The sequence below is a fragment of the Ovis canadensis genome, chromosome 1, assembly GCF_042477335.2.
Source record: "Ovis canadensis isolate MfBH-ARS-UI-01 breed Bighorn chromosome 1, ARS-UI_OviCan_v2, whole genome shotgun sequence".
Lineage (NCBI taxonomy): Eukaryota > Metazoa > Chordata > Mammalia > Artiodactyla > Bovidae > Ovis > Ovis canadensis.
Window position 1 is genome coordinate 8,226,338 of NC_091245.1, and position 17,662 is coordinate 8,243,999.

Consider the following 17,662-nt stretch of genomic DNA (forward strand, 5'->3'; position numbering starts at 1 on the left):
TACATAAATGTCCTTTTGAAAAAGCCTGTTGGGACTTCCCAATGGTAAAGAATCCACCTGTCAATGCAGAAGACGTGAGTTCGATCCCTGATCTGGGAAGACCCCAGCTGCCGCAGACCAGCCAAGCCATGCGCCACAACTATTGAGACTGTGCTCTAGACCCTGGGAGCCACAGCTCCTGAAGCCCACGCACCCTCCAGCCCACGCTCTGCAACGAGAGAAGCCATCGCAAAGAGCAGCCTGCACACTAAGTAGAGAGGAGCCCCCGCTCGCCACAACCCGAGAAAAGCCTGTGTAGCCACAAAGACCCAGAACAGCCAAAAATAAAGTTACTGTAAAACCCTTTAACATGTGACAACATCACCAGCTACTAGAGTCAGGCCTGATAATTTTAATGGGAAATGAGGTCATGAACCTAATAGCTATCAACAAAAGTAAATCTATAACATATACAGACTTTATAAATAAACAGAAAAAAGCTATGAACTTGCATTTCGCTGAAGAGATGCAAAATGGCTAATAAAGGGATGAAAAGATGCTTAATCACTCGTCACTGGGGAACACAAATGAAAAGATCACTCTATTTCTAACAGATTGGCACGGTTGTTAAAGATGCTAATTCAGTTGTTGGAAAAGGTGTGAGAGACAAAGAGTGCAAACAGAGTACACAGCTTTTAGAAAAAATGTTAACAATGTCTATCGAAATTTGAAAAACCAAAACCTTTCACCTAACTTTTTTTATATTGCTATAAAACATCTACATGGTCCCAAAGTCGAGTTGACAAAATAAGGCACAGATTTTGTGTGTCCCCTCATCCTGCTTCAGAGAAGGCAATGGGACCCCACTCCAGTGCTCTTGCCTGGAAACTCCCATGGACGGAGAAGCCTGGTGGGCTGCAGTCCATGGGGTTGCTAAGAGTTGGACACAACTGAGCGACTTCACTTTCACTTTTCACGTTCATGCATTGGAGAAGGAAACGGCAACCCGCTCCAGTGTTCTTGCCTGGAGAACCCCAGGGACGGGGAGCCTGGCGGGCTGCCGTCTGTGGGGTCGCACAGAGTCGGACACGACTGAGCGACTCAGCAGCAGCAGCAGGGCCCTGCTTCCATCCCTCCCCCAAAGGCGGCCTTAAAAATAAGTGAGGTAAGGTTTATCCTCCCATTTCCTGCAGATACACGTGTGTATTTAATATTCTCTTTTCAAAACAGTAGCATACCAGAGACACGTTTGTCCACTCTGTCTTTTTAATTTAATCACAATTGGCCTACGAACAGCACAGGTTTGAACTGCAAATCTCCACTCATAGGCAGATTTTTTATTCCCCCAACACCGAAAATGCTCCACGAGCAGCAGCTGGCCGAATCCACAGGTGCGAACCTTGGCTAGGGTAGAACCAGGGTCAAGGAGGGTCGACTATAAATGACACGTGGATTTCCAGCTGCACGGAGGGTCAGTGCCCCTGACCTTTGCACTGTCTGCCAAAGGTCAACTGCGGGCATCCAGGCCAGCACTTCTCAGCGCCAGCCCCGGACTCTTGACTGTCTCCCCAGCTGCAGAGCAGGCACTCCACCGCACTGAAATGCCCGAGTCTGCTCAACCAGCCCTACTTAAGTCTATGATACTGAAAATTCTTTGCTATTTCAATCAGCACCACAACCAATAGCCTTTACACGGATCTTTTCATATTTTTGCTGGGGTATTCTTGGAATGAATTCCAAGAAGTATAACCACTCTGACAAAGAATAAATGCATGTGTAATTTTGCTGCTGTTGCCAAATTTCCCTCCGTGGGGGTTGTACCATTTTGCCTTCCCACCAGCAGGGCTGGGAAAATGGCTGCTTCCTCATGGATTCACCAGTAAAATCTGTTATTTAGCTTCTGGATGTCTGCCCATGTTAGAGCTTTAATTTATATTAAAAGATCCAATTTAGGAACACCCAGCTTAAGTTATTAAATGATCATGTTTCTGGCTCAAAACATTTAGAAACAGTGTTTTATAGATTATCTCTTTGGTGATTTCCATAAACTACCTACACAGCTTAAGCACAGCAGGATGTAATTAGAACTGGATCACAAATGCACGGTGCTGTTCATTCTTTCACGGCCAGGGTAACCACGATGACGCCTCGGAGGGACCAGGCGGGTGTAAGTTGTCAGCCTGGGAGAGGGCAGGGGAGATGGAAGGACACACACTGAGGCCAGAGCAGCAGGCTCTCCTGGCCTCCGGTAGTGGGAGCCTCTCTCTCTCCTGGCGGCTCAGTGGGCGGCCTGTACCCCTCCCAGCAGACGCCAGCCCAGTGTCTGCTCTAGACGAGGGGGGGGGGGGGCGGTGGGGGGCTCCCAAGGCCAGGACAGGCAAGCTGCCTACCGAGCCCGAACCTGCACTGGGGGAGAGACAGGCAAACCAGAAAACAACGTTAGACACTGAGAGAGCCGTGAAAGAGGAAGTGGATCGGGTGCAAGGGGGCTGGTGGGTATTCTGGACAGGGTGTCCGGGAAGGTCATGGCAGCCTGCTGACTGCTGATGGCCTGGGGTCACTGCATACAGAATTTCCACCAGTGAGCATCTGCCTATGAAACCTCAGCAAACACTTATTACTCACTCTAGCGTGAGCTTTCATACTTGCACTTTTTACGAGCAGACTAGTAAGTACAGTTAGAGAAAGACAATACCTTTATTTTGTATAACTCAGGGGTTATATTAGGAGTTACTATGAAACTTTCAGAAGAGAACATGAGTTTTTTATGCCCATTCTATTTTAGGGCTTGATCGACAGATCAATGTCCAAGCATCTGGTTCTCAGCCTGCTTTTTTTTTTTTCCTTTAAACTCCTGTGTATGTTTGAAGATGCCTCAGACAGAACCCCACCTGGCCACCGGCTATTTGGGAAATGCTTCTCTTCTGGAAAAGGGGGGATGCCAGAAGCCACCCGTCATGGTTGTCAAGGGACTGTGCTTAGTCACTCAGTCGTGTCCGACTCTTTGTGACCCCATGGACTGTAGCCTGCCAGGCTCCTTTGTCCATGGGGATTCTCCAGGCAAGAATACTGGAGTTGCCATGCCCTCCTCCAGGGGATCTTCCCAACCCAGGGATCAAACCCAGGTCTCCTACAATGCAGGCGACTTCTTAACCATCTGCATCACCAGGGAAGCCCAAGAATACAGGAGTGGGTTGCCTATCCCTGCTCCAGGGGATCTTCTCGACCCAGGAATCAAACCGGGGTCTCCTGCATTGTAGGCAGAGCCTTCACCAGCTGAGCTATCAGGGAAGCCAACGGGGCTACATGTGCTCGGGACCCAGAAGGGGCCTGACCCGTGGTATTGAGGACGTGCCCTGGTCTGAAGCCCTGTGAGATGGGTGACTTAGAGCAACTGCCACCCCTCCCTGGGTCTCCACGTGCTCATCTGAACACAGAGGCCATTAAAGGAGCTGTCACGTCCTAGCACTGTTGTGGGGTGTGGGGTGGGAGGCCTCATACGCAACCACTCCACCACTGTACTCATAACAGGCCTGCCCTGGACACAACCCAGGTGCCCTCCCTGCCTGGGTAAAGTGGATAAATAAACCACAGTCTATTAATACAATGGAATACTGTGGAGCAAGAACAGTCCACCTGTAGCCACACAAAGTAACAGCTTTACAATGCTGAAAGAAGCCACACAGCAAAAACATATATGCCATTCATATCATTTCATTATGCATACACAAAGCGCTTTTTCTTTCAAAGTAAGACTAACCTGTAGGGTCAGAAGCTAGCTGCTTGGGGAGAAGGGCACAAAAGAGAGCCCCTGGGGGCTGCTGACGTTCTGCTCCTTGATCTGGAACATTCACCAAGCTCTACGCTGTGGGAACTCCCTGGCCATCCAGTGGCTAGGACTCGGCACTTACACTGCAGGGGCACAAGTCTGACCCCTGGCTGGGGAACTAAGACCCCACATGCTGAGAGGCGTGGCCAAAACGAAAAAAGAGAAGATCAAGCTGTATGCTGTGATCAGAGCATTTTTCCATATGAAGGCTACGCTTTGGTAAAAAGAGCATAAAACCTGGAATAAAGTTAACTGCATAACTGAATCAAAAGAAAAATGGCATGGCTACCCAGACCCCTGGACAGTGTGCTTAGGAAACTGAATGTACAAGAGGGAGGCAGAAGATGGGAGGTGCAAGTAAGTATGAGACACTGGCAGAACTCTACTGAAACAGTGGACAGACCTCAAACACGGGAAAAATGGCCAGCCTCACTCCTAAGATAAATGCAAATTAAAATTACACTTTTCACAAGGTTGATAACGTGTCTCATTCACTGAGGTATAAATAACAACTCCTGTGGGGGCTTCCCAGGTGGCGCTAGTGGTAAAGAACCCTTCTGCCAACACAGGAGACATAAGAGACGTGGGTTCGCTCCCCGGGTCGGGAAGATCCCCTGGAGGAGGGCATGGCCGCCCACTCCAGTGTTCTTGCCTGGAGAATCCCATGGACAGAGGAGCCTGGCGGGCTGCAGTCCCTGGGGTCACAGAGACTCAGACACGACTGAGCAGCCGAGCACGTAAAACGCTGACTGAGACGCACACACATGGGGAACACAGGGTGGAATCTAGCAGACCTTGAAGAACATGCACGTCTTTGTCGTAGAAAAAGTGCTCCTACAAAGCCGTCTTCATGAGCCTGACACACAACACATACAAAGCTATTCACGGAAGTTCACTGCAAAGACAGAAGGGACGACTCAGACACTGATCGAGGCATGACCGGCAGGAAGCGGGCACCCTCACACAGCGGAGACCACACAACCCCAGATTGCCGCTACTCACTCCTCACGTACTTACAGGGAACAACCTCTAAGATACACTGTTAAGTGCTCAAAGCAAGTTGCAGGCATAGCATGGGTGTAGAGGAAAAAGCAACCTAGTCACCTCTGGGAGGGGACCTCGGAAGGGCTGAGAAACTCACTTTATACCTTTTCATCGTTTTGATCTCTATACCATGTGCATGTACTAATTATGATTATTTTTAAAATAAAGCCTTATGTTTACATTAATAATACATGGTAGGATTCCCAGGTGGTGCTAGTGGTAAAGAATCCGCCTGCCGATGGAGACGTAAGACATGTGGGTTCAGTCGCTGGGTTCGGAAGATCCCCTGGAGAAGGAAACGGTAACCCATGCCTGTATTCCTGCCTGGAGAATCCCAAGGACAGAGGAGCTTGGTGGGCTACAGACCGTGGGGCTGCAGAGAGTCGGACTGAGCAACCAAGCGCAATAACATACGGGAGACAAAAGAAAAATAGCTTTTTGTTTTTCCCTTATTAATTTTTGTTTCCATCCTTTCAGACAAATGATCTTCCTGGAAATATGAGAAAATACTAGATACTCTAAATGAGTCTAAGACACCCAAGCCAGGCAAATATCTTCCAATGCCCTGGTGAGAATTAGCTAAGGACTCCTAAACCCCAGGCGTGACCGACCACTGAGAAATCATGAAGAAAAAGGAGACATGCTGCAAACACATAGACAGGATGTCTCGGTGGAGAAGGTGGACACCTGAGCCACACGCGCGGGAGCTGACAGGACAGGGAGGCAGCCAAGAGGATGCCAGTGGCAACTCCCCTGGGAAGGCACTCGGCAGTGCTGGGAAAGCTGCCAGGTGTTGACAGGTGTCTGCCTGCTCCAGCGTGCCCCCCACAGGCTGCAGGAGGCACCAGGAGGGGAACCTGAAAAGGCAGGGGGCCAGGACCCCAGGTCCCCGGGCAAGCTGGCTCAGGCCAGCTCCCAACCCCAACGGTCAGTGGCTCTGCACTTGGATTCTAGGCAAGACTGCCCCGTGAGCGGTGCCAGGAACAGAGGAGCTGAATGTGGGGAAGGAGCTGGCAGTCGCCACAAGTTCTGCTCGGCTCACTGGGAACGGGCCGCGTCTGGTGCACTGCGCTTCCCTTCTGGCAGGAACGCTGGCCAGGAGGGTCAGCCCAAGGATCATGCGGACATTTCCCTGAGTCACCTGGCCACGGCCCCTCCCACTTCCACCAGGTCTCTCAAGGGTTCAAAGCAGAGGGTGGAGAAATGCCATCTGGGGGACGATGATGATTCACCTGCAAATGCCTGTCCAGCAGTTTGCAACCGCAGGCCTGGATGTGCTTCTCATTCGTAAGTGTGACCTCAAATGACAAAAAGACTGCGATCCTGTGTGCTCTGTCATGCTGCAACTAAGGCCAAACCAAACACCCTCAGCAGTAAGCAACATGTGGCCCTGAGCCTGGGACGGGCCCAAGGCCACGACACACAAGGCTGGCCGCCGGGATGGACACACAAGCCCAGTCGTCAGACCTCACAGACCCAAAAACCACCACAGTGACCAGCAGACCTCTGATTCCAGGAAGATGGCTGGACCTACTTTTCCTTATCCCTCTGGTTTCTCGCTGTTGTTCAGTCGCTAGGTCGTGGCCAACTCTTTGCAACCCCATGGACTACAGCAAGCCAGGCTTTCCTGTCCTTCACTATCTCTTGGAGTTTGCTCCAACTCATGTCCATTGAGTCGGTGATACCATCCAACCATCTCACCCTCTGTTGCCCCCTTCTCCTCTGGCTAGGTACAGCTAAAATCCTGGACTTAGATATAAAAAATTTTGCAAAGGGTGGAGAGAAGAGGGCCTGAGGGATGACAAGGCACGGAGCTCTCTGGGGTTTCTGTTTGCCCTTGACATCCTAGACAGGGCATTGAGGAAGCCCAGCCAGAAATACTGGTGAGGACAGAAAGAATTTAAAGCTCACCAGAAGCCCACCCTCTCCAGCCATGGCTCCAGGGAAGGGGAGCCTAATCGGGCAGAATCAACAGTAGGGGAGCAGCCAATAACGGCTGGACTCCAGCCAAATGGAAACAACTGTGGCCCCCACGCCCATCTCCTCAGGCAGCACTAATTCAGGCTCCAGCACCTGCCACTGCTGTCCACAGAAGACCAAGCAGGCAAATAGGCACAGAAGAGGGCCCCAGCATCAACAACCGCTCCAGAAATGCTGATCAAAACCACAGCGTGACGATACACCTATCAGAACGGACAAAGTTAAAAAGGGACAACACCAAGTGCTGGAGAAGATGTGGAGAAACGGACCCATGTTGCTGGCGGGGACACACAACCACTCTGCGAAACAATCTGACAGTTTCTTTAAAAACCAAACGTGAAGCTACAAGACAACCCAGCGATTACACTTGGGCATTTTTCCAAAGACGTGAAGACCTGTGTTCACACAAAAACCTGGCCATGAGTGTTTACAGCAGCTTTGTTCATAACCACCCAAACCTGGCAACAAGCTAGATGCCCTCGGGTGGTAAATGATTAAACTCACGGTGGTACGCCCATTCCCTGGAACACCACACAACCCCCTGGGGGCACCTCCAAGGAGCTCTGCTGGGTGAGAAAAGCCAACTCTGAGAGGTTACCTGCTACCCAATCCCATTCATAGAACACTCCTGAGATAACAAAATCACAGACATGAACAACAGCCTGGAGGTCACCAGGGGTGAAGGCGGGCATTGGGTGTGGCTGTAAGAGGACCACAAGGGGTCCCTGTGGAGACGGAGGCCTGGCTCTTGACCCACCACCGCCAGGAGGCTGTGACGTTTTGCTAGTTTTGCAAGACGTTACCAATGAATGGAACTGGATAAAACAATGGATCTCTGCATTATTTCACTTCCAAGTGAATCTGCAAAGATCTCCAAGGATTTAATTAAAAGTAAGTAACCACAATCAACATTTTCTAGTAACTAACATATTTAAATGAAATGTCACACATTGGGAACAATGCTGCTTCTTAAGAACAGCAGCATAAGTGGGCTCAGCACAGACTTAAAGGACACTCTTGTCTTCCTGAAGTCCTGTATTTGTGGGACTCATGAGGTTCAACCTGACTTGCCAAGGAAATATATGGACACACCCTGGGTACACAATCTCTGAGAACGACAAAGTGGGTCCTCCCCACGTGACATGAGGGTCACAGGGCGTGCCCTTTTCCGGTTGTGATGCGTGGCCTGGTAGTCGCACCTGCACAAGCCAGAGCCCCGGAAATGGCAGGACTCGCTCCTGTACACACCATGGCTTGGGAACTCAGTGAATACCTTATGTCGGCCACAAACCTCAGGTCCTGCCCACAAACGGCGCTGCGCTTCCTAGGGGACCGGCCCCAGTGCCATCCAGCAGCAGGTGTGCTCTGGGAGCAACCAGAAACATCACCCAGACAAGCTGCCCCCAGCGCCAGACTCACAGGGCCCAGTGCCCACCAACAGGTCCACGCACATACCGAGACACCTCCTCTCACCAGCTGCCCCCCACTCCCTCTCCTCCTCTCCCCCGAGGCCTCAACCTCCCCTCCCCTCCCACCAACCCTCATCTCCAGGCTCCAAACTCTTCCTTTCCTCTGAGAAATAAATTCAGGCAGTCCTCCATGTGAACAAACAGACAAGACCCTGGTTCCCTGGAGCTCACACTCAAATGCAGACGGGAAACCAGTGCTGTGATAAAAAAGTAAACTGCCAAGCACAGAGTGCAGAGCTGGTGGTGCATCCACAGGAAAAGGAGGCCGACCAGGAAAAGGCCACGGGAGGGTCTGAGGTGGGCCTCACTGGAAAAGACTCAAGGTGTGGGAGAGAAGCGCCTGAAGCAGGAGCACAGCTGGAGGCTGGAGCCAGTGAGCTGGGGAGAGGCCCCGGGGTCCCGAGCACCCTGTGGGCGCCTGTTAGAGTTCTGGCTTTTGCTCCCAGTGAAACGGCGGGTGCACAGAGCTTATAAGCAGAAGGCTGACACCTGACTTGGGCTGAAAAGCACCATTCTGGTTGCTGTACTGAAAACTGGGCGTAAGAGGCGGGGCAGGAGTCAGGGAGGCCTGAGGGAAGGTGCTCGGCAATCCCATCAAGGGCGGGGGTGGAGGGGCGAGGCTGGACTCTCACCCACCCTGGAGGCTCTGACAGTGGAGCCAGCAGGGGCCCTGGGGCAGCTGGGGAGCTGAGCTGCCGTTGGGGTGGGCCAGGCTGCAGGCTGGCTCCGAAGCTGGCGGGGAGGGCAGGGGTTCGATTCTGGGCATGCGGGGGTTTGGACATCTACCAAAATCTTGGCCGTGCACAGCGTTTTATCTCACCATGAGGCTTCATCACCTTGCCATCAGCCCAGCTACATTAAAAAAAAAAAGGTGAGCTGCTTAAAAAAATTAAAGTTTGGCAGAACAATTTGACGATATCTCATCAAGCTAAAGACACACACACCTGGCAATTGGGCCCTTAGAAGCAAACTCTGGAAAAATGCGTTCCGTGTGCCCAGGAAGACGAGCAGAAGAGTACTCTGGCAGCGCTGCCCGCAGCACTGAGATCTGGGGGAACAAGTCAGCAGTGGGACACGCCGTCCACGGCGCCCCAGTGCCAGCCACAAAGCCAGCCCTGGAGCACTGTGAGTCTCAACTCCCTGAGGCACACGTTCCGCCCCCTGGGAATTCTGGTTTATTTCCAGAGATCGGGAATCTGTCATTTTAAACCTTGAACCCCTTAACTAAAGGTGAGTGAGGCCACGTGGATAAAACTCGGAACCACGATGCTGAGTGAGGAAAAAGCAAGCTGCAGGAGATGTGTAGTGTGATACCATTTATTAAAAATATTTAACCTGGCTAAACTATACTATGTATTGTTTATATCAGCACTAAGGTAGAGAAAGTATCAAAAACACAAAAACAAATGATGGGGGATGGTGCCTGACCTCAGGGGAGGGAGAGAGGGAGGGAACAGGATGACAAAGGGGATACAAAGGACTCCAAGGACACTCGGAGTGCCTCCTTCTCGGGCTGGGGAGTGGACAGAGTTGTTCATCAAGTTACTGTTTGAATGCTTGAAATATTCAACGATTTTTTTAAATGTTCAATCTCTTGGCACAAAAGTGTGCTCAAATATGCAGGCCAGGACTAGAGATAAACACTATGTTTTGTATCCATATAGCAGTTACACAAGGTGTACAATTTACTGTCCTTACAGTTTACAGTAGAAATTTACAGTTTGCCTTGAGTTATAGCTTGGCCTTACAGAAGGGAATGGGTCAGCCTGAAACCACGCCTGCAGACGGACTCTGCTGGTAAAACCCGGGCACCACCGGAAGCCTGAGCTTGGCAGGCGTGCGATCCTTCACTCGGCGTGCGTGGCAATCACACGCCCGCGCCCCTGCGCCTGCCATGCGTCTCACGGCAGACACAACTGTTCCTAATTTGCCTCTCAAATCTCTCATCCCAGAGTAGATACCCAAGTCCTAAAAGAGCTGGCTGAGTGTGTGAAAATAAAGTTGACGCTTTATGAAGGGAGAACGGGGGAGGCGCTGGCGGAGCCGCTCAGAAGGAAGCTTTCTGAGCCCAGCAGAGAGACTTCTCTCCCAGCACACCCTGCGCCAACCACAGGGAGCTCCCATCAGACCCAGAACCTTCCTTTGGGAGCGTTCTCAGAGCCACCAAGGAGCTCGTCCTACTGCTCCAACAAGCCAGCTCCCTCAGCTCAGGATGGAACGAGAGGTGTGGACGGAGGGCTGCAGGGCAGGGCGGTCATGACGGACCGAGACATCCAAGGGCCACTGTCCCCCACAGGCTCGACTTCCCAGCCTCAGGGTCACCCCCGGTGACTGCTGTCAGCGCTTGGAGCTGTCTCCTGTGGTCCTCCAGCAGGAAGGACTGGTCCCAAGGCCGGCACAGGTCAGGGCAGGTGAGGCGACCATGAGCGCCAAGGGCGGGCTTCCCGGCCACTCCCCCACGCAATGGCACAGTCAGGGCAGACCCCTGGGCGCATGGCAGGACACCCAGTAGCCCAGGTGGGCACCTGGTCAACACATGCCTGAGGCACCACCTGACGCCACTGGGCAAAAATCCCCCACACCTATGGTCCTATGAATGAGGACTGGGCAACCCCCCTCACCACCCCTGGGCAGGCTGCCTGAGGCTCCTCGGTGCTTGGGGACCTCAGTGAAGTTTCTCCTCTGACAAAGCTCCGACAGTGGAAATTCATCACCGAGACACGTATCTGATCTGCGGGCTTTCTAACCTGGCCGGGGGTGACCAGAGAGCGCTTCCAGCCTGTGGGTGAAGTCACACCATCAAGCCCGGGGCTTTTAAAACCCCAGCCGTCCGCCTCTAAAAAAACAGAAGACACAAACCAGCCCTCTAGAGGTACTGACAACAACCTACAACTCATCCCACTCCACTTCAAATCCTTGTAACTTCTTCCCCACACAGCTTCCCACGGGCTCGTCACTCACCACTCCTGGAACTCTCACCTGCTGCTCTTCCAACTTTCAGAATGTTTGCCAACTGCTCAGAGTCGGTCAGAATTGAAGCGGTTCGGCAAAAAAACAAAACTCAGGTTCTAAAGCCGATGGGTGAGAACCTGCGGTCACTGCAGTAGACCAGAGGCGGGGAGAAGCCGCCAGCACGACACAGTTCAGCCACCAACCAAAAGAGGAGCAGAGGGGCTGTGTCCACAGGATTAGGAACCTGGAAATACTCAGCTAAATATAGCTCCCCAGGCCTCGGGGCTGGGAAAGGTGGCCGAGAATAAGCATCTGGGCACTCGGTCATCTCTGTCACTTCCTGTTACTCACGTCCTGCTGTTCCGATGTTACCCGAGACACTGGGCTCAACACACACATCCCCACCTGGAAGCCCCCGGAGACACAGGCCATTCACAACAGCTGGGATGTGCGTCGACAACGGACTTCCTCACACAGTGTCGTACAAAACACAAAAATAGACACCATGGCGCAAACAAGCTCGGGGGGGGGGGGGGGGCGCTGCGGGAAAGCAGTGAGGACACTGGCCCAGACCCCCAGCGTCCCCACCCGCACGCTGACCCCACAGAGGAACGGGCCCGACACTGACAGGACCCCTTCCTCCCGAAGCGGCACCTTGCTTTGCGGGTGCAGGGCAGCTGCCTCGGGGCAGCGTGGGGGGCACAGAGGGGTCCCCACCACCGCTGCCACTCGACCCGCCCGGGGGCCCTCAGCATCCAGGCAGCACCTTCTGCCAGGCCCACCTCCGGCCCTCCTGGGGACACTGGCCAGGGGACCACACGGGACTCGCAGGTAGGCAGCAAAGCCACGCGGGCCACAGAGCCAAGGCGCAGGGCGCCTATCGGAAGACTGAGTTTCCAAAAGAAACAAAAAGCAAAGGGAAGCAAAGTGTAACAGTTATAGCTGAAACTGAAAGCTGATGAAAGTATTTCGAGTCACTCATCCACTCAGTATTTCAGCAGTGCCTCCCTGACCGTGGGATGTGTTCACAGTGAGGGAAGCCCTAGAGACTAGCGGCAGCCCTGAGCAGGGCGGCAGAGGCAGAGAGCTGCCGCGGGGAGGGGCACCATCACTCACGGAGGGCACCCAGGGCTGGGGGCAGAGCGCCAGAGGCAGGAAGCGGGAGCCTGGCGGGCAGAAACCAAAATACAAAGCGACAAGATCTAACATGCTTCCAGCAGAAGAACGTGAGAAACAGCTGAAAACTCCAAAACCTGGGCAGCGGCGAAATACATGGATCAGGACGCCTCACGCAAGGGAACACCACCCAGTCCATCTCCAAAAGGACGATGAAACACCAGACAAACAAACAGAAAGGAGCCGTGAGGAGGTATAGTTATGCATTATGTTACGAACAGATATGTTCATAACCTAACAAATTTTAAGAGCAGGTTACAAATTAATGGGCATAACTGATTCCACTTTTTATATATACTGTCGTTGTTGTTAAGTCACTAAGTTGTGTCCAACTTTTAGCCCACCAGGCTCCTCTGTCGATGCGATTTCCCAGGCAGGAATACTGGAGTGGGCTGCCATTTCCTTCTCCAGGGGATTTTCCCAACCCAGGGACCCAACCCGTGTCTCCTGCATTAGCAGGTGGATTCTTCACCACTGAGCCACCAGGCAAGCCCCAAAAGTGTACATGCTAACAGTCACAGAAAAATGCCTTAAACCTATGCCTGCATCAGCATCTCTGAGCCTCAGCACATCCTGGGCCCGATATTTCTTTGTTGCAGGGACGGACCCCACAGCACTGCAGGGTGTTGACGCGCATCCACGGACACACCAGGGGCACACCCTCAACAACAGACCCCGCTCCTCGCTGTCACGAGCCAAAATGGCTCCAACTGCCGAATGTCCTTCTGTGGGCAAACCTCTCCTCCCACTCCTGATTCCAGCCCCCCGCCCCACCGTGTATGAGAACCACAGGTCTCCATAATGGTGTTTGCATCTATGACCTCAGTGATAAGATTACTGAGTGCTTTTTGTTTGTTTTGGTTCTATATGCTTATTTATAAAGAATGGGTTATTTGCATAAAAAACTGAATAAAAGAATGATCGTAACACTGGTAAAGCATCGCAGGTATTTTTCCTATGATGCAAAATTTGAGTTGCAGAAAATTCTTATGTTCTGCAAAAGTGCACAATTAAAAACAGTAAGTTTCCCGGGAAAGGGTGAGCTGCGGAGGACCGCTCAAAACCTATGCAGTGCTGCAGCCAAGCACTAAGAGCACAGCAAAGAGTCCTGGGCTTTGAAGCCCCGGAGGAGATGCAACAGTCAACGCAGAACCTGACATTTCCAAAAACACGAAGGCTCTTCAGGCAGGCAAGTTGCTGCCGCTGAGTCACGGGGCCAGGCACAACGCACAGAGGCCAGGCTTCGCTAAGCAACTCGCAGGCCTCATGCGCAGGGCCGCACGCTTGCCTGGCTCCCTGAGTCCTGCTGCCAGTGACGTGGGCTTTCTGCTGCGGGGCCAGTACACAGCTTGTTAGAGAAACACCCCACAGCGGAAAGGACCACGACTGCATCTCCCTCTTGGCCACCGCACAGGAGGAACAATCAGTTCAAAAGTCATTAGTTCGAACACCCTAGAATTATTATCATCCAAGTGATAATGAACTCCAAGCCAAAGTACTCCTGACAACAGGTCCTGAGGGGCTGTGCGGATGGAGGGAGCAGAATGGGAACGCCTGGGCAATCTAACCTGGCAGCCACAATTTACCTGCTTCCTTTGGGACTGCTGCTGTTCAGTAGCTAAGTTGTGTCAGAGTCTTTGCAACCCCACAAGCTGCAGCATGCCAGGCTTCCCTGTCCTTTGCTATTTCCTAAAATTGACTCACACTCATGTCCACTGCGTCGGGGATGCCATCCAACCATCTTGTCCTCTGGGATTATTTGATGATAAATCTGCATGTCCTCAGGTGCATCCACAGTAAGCTTACAGCTAGCAACTACGGAGGGGAGGGGAGGCAAAGGGAGGGGAGGGGTGTGGCAGGGTGGGGAGAGGAGGGGACTCATATGCAACCTCTACGGGCCAAGGTCTGCCTGCCGCCTGCCACGCCAAGCACTTCTCTCATCACTGAAGGTCAAATTAGTCAGGCCAACAGACTTCCAAGAGCAAAGTGGCCTGAGGTCAGACCACCTGCATCTGCTGAGTCACCAGGGGTCTGACCTTGGGACCGTGACTGACGCGCTGACTTCAGGCTGTCTGTTCGTTGCAGCCAGAAAACAAATAAAACACCAAAGAAAAAAACAAGGTTTACGAAAAATTTATGAAAGGGCATATTTGTATTGCACTTCTGTGTTAAAGAAAAAAAAGAAAAGAGTACATATTTAAAGGGCAGGACACACACACAGCCCGGAAAATTAGAAGTCGACATTTCAAGTTTTTTTCCTTTTCATTCTGTTATTTTCCAAAGTGTCTACAGTAAACGGGTATTTTGTAAATTAGCTATGCTTCTTTTCTTCCTACAAAATCAACATCTGGGACAAAAATTACTAGCTGCCTACACAACTAGCATTTTCCGTTCTTCCTCACAAATGGACTGAGCGGCTCCTGACGGCTCCAAGCTAACAGAGCACATCCCCCCCAGCCCCCAAGCTGGGGACACAACAGAGGCACAAGCTGGCGTGCTGGGGGAGCCTCCGGGAAGGCTCTTGGGGATGACGCAGTGGCAGCCCCTGCACAGGTGTCTGGCCCCCGGGAGGGGCCCCGAGACCGGCCCCGAGACCCTGCTGACTGTGCCTTCCAAAAAGAGAAAAACAAACTTCTGTCACCTGGGTTTTCAGTTAAACACCCCAAACCTGATCTGAATTAAGATGGCATATCCATCATCACACAGAGAAGAAAACCAGGCACAGCGACTGAGCCGCCTTCGAGCTCCAGGTAAAGAACCTGCTTCATTCACTTGGTTAAGAACTGCAGACTCTCCACTCAATCGGCAGCAGCACCCAGCGGGCCTGATTTAACAGAGGACAGTCAGGCAGAAATAACACCATGGACCAAACCTGAGACGTCAGCCGGGGCTGGGCAGACGGCGGCCTGCCTCCAGTTCTTCAAGTAAAGCTTTATTAGAACACAGCCACACCTGCTCTTTACACCTCAGGCTGCGGCAGACAGCCATAGGGACCCAACAGCCGGCAAGGCCTAAAGTGCTAGGCCCTTCAGGGAAATTTGCTGCTAACATCAGACATCCGTCATTCCATACAGCTTAGGAGGAATTTGAAGAGAACTCACGAAATATAAACAGATGAGCAACAGGGACAAACTATAACAGCTCAGGGAACTATATTCAATACCTTGTAACAGCCTAGAGAGAAAAGATCTTTTCGAGAGAAAAGATCTGGAAAAGAACGCGCACGCATATGTGCATAAACGAATCGTTGTTGCTGCACACCTGAAACTAACGAAACACTGCGAATCAACTACACTTCAGGGTTAAAAACCAAGAATTGGGTGTGGCAGAGTCCAATGCAATTTGCTGCATAAAAGATGGAATTTTTGCCTTGTCCCTTTTCTGACTCTGGTTCCTTAAGGGAGGATCCTGGCTCTCTTCCCAGAAGAGTCCCAGAGAGCCCGGCAGGCAGTGTTCATCCGACAGACGATGGTGGAACGGAACGCTGCCCTGAACGTGAAGGGCCACCTCTGAAAACTGCGTGTGCCTGAACGTACCAAGCAATTTAGGGTGAAAAACTTACAAAGTACACACCACCACAACACGACACGCTTCCGCGGGGCTCACCGGTAGCGCCGAATCCACCTGCAGAGGCAGGGGACACGGGCTCAACCCCTGGTCCGGGAAGCCCCACCTGCCGCGGAGCAACTAAGTCGGTGGGCCACAACTACGGAGCCCACACGCCGCACCGACTGGAGCCCTCGAGCCTGGCTCTGCGCCTGCAGGCTGAGTGGCCCTGGCAGCTGTCCCCTACATGTGACAGGGGCTGGAACAGACGGCTGTCCAGCTGCTCTGGAAGGGGAAGCCCACGTACCGCAACTCCAGCGCAGCCCTGCACACCCCAAGTGCGGAAGGCCGTGTGCAGAAGCAAGGACTCAGTGCAGCCGGAAACAGAGAGGTACAAATAAATTAATCTTTAAAGAAAATACAAACAAAAAACAATACATATGTCCACAAGACTCCTCCAACGCATCCTCCCCCGCCCCACGTGGACTCTCTCAATGCAGTCCCCACTGTGGCCGAAGGACCCCCAGGCTCTCCAACCTCACCGAGACTCAGTCTGGGGGCTAAAGAGCCTGGGGAAAAGACCACACCTCACGCTGAGTGCTCTCTGGTCTTGCTCCCGCAAAGCACGAGGCTAGCAGGAGCAGGTCCTTCCCGCCCCTGCCCAACCCCTCCACCCCACCCTGGGGAGAGGGCCTCACCACTCCCCCCCAGACAACAAAAGGGGTGGTAACTCCTCCCCCTAAAACTGAGTCCAAGGAAAACATCTTCAGACATGCTAACACTGCGTTAAAGAAGTGACCACCACCATGTGAGGGTTTCAGGTCTAAAGGTGTGAAGCAGGCTGGAGGAGGAGACGAGATGGTGATGGCTGGATCTAAGCTGCTGTGCCCGCAGCTCAGTCGTCACGTGGTCCTGCTTGGGTTCGGCCAGAAGGTGGGGGTGTGTGCAACTGGACAGCCATCAGTTCTAACCCCACGTCTCACGTTGGGGACGGCTGCCCAGAGAGGGAAGGTGGCTCCCCAGGGCCACACAGCTAGTAGGAGGCAGAGCCAGGGCCAATTGAGACATACACAGCAGACAGATGGCCAGATACTGCGTCCAGGGCAATTGTGGCCTGTGGAGCGCCCTCCTGGAGAGAGGGAAGGAGTGCCCGCTGACCTCGGGGTCTCGGGGATCTGTGTGCTGGCATGTGGCCCTGGCGCTCTAATCACCACGGGAGGCTGCTTCGGTCCGGCCTGCACCCAGGAAGGAGACAGGCCCCTGAAGCACAGTGGCTGTCCTCAGCTCCAGCTCGGGGGGAGCCCTGGCTCCCACCCACCCCTGCAGCTGCACTACAGGTGCACGCAGACAGGGAGTGGGCACCAGCCCCCCTCCCGGATGCCAGGAACCTGAACAGAGGACACACGCCCCCTCAGAGAGGCCCAGGCCCATCTCCTGCCTGCTCGCACGCCCTGCCTGATGGCCTGCACTGGGTGCGGGGCTCTCGCTGGGAGGCAGTCCAGCAAAGGGCATCTAGGGCCCATCCCAGTCAGGCAGGTAAGTCACAGGCAAGGTGGCGTTCGGGATAATGCCCCTCACCAATAACCACGCCCCTCCTAGCTTTAACAGTTCACCTCTGTCCTCTGACCAAGCTTTCTGTATTCCTCTGGGATTTCAAGTATATTTAAAAAAACAAAATGAAAGGACA

General features: G+C 52.8%; 1 protein-coding gene across 6 annotated transcripts in view; it reads right to left on the bottom strand.

The window, feature by feature from the left end:
- DGKD (diacylglycerol kinase delta) overlaps positions 1 to 17,662 on the bottom strand; it is a 108,780-nt gene that overhangs the window by 31,667 nt on the left and 59,451 nt on the right. Inside the window, exon 1 of one of the 6 annotated variants that reach the window (XM_069585084.1) lies at positions 11,281 to 11,348. The exons of the other annotated variants lie outside the window; for them this stretch is intronic. The gene's annotated coding sequence lies outside the window, so the exon portion shown is untranslated. Of the gene's footprint in view, positions 1 to 11,280; positions 11,349 to 17,662 lie in introns of those variants that run through there. 6 annotated transcript variants of the gene reach the window in all.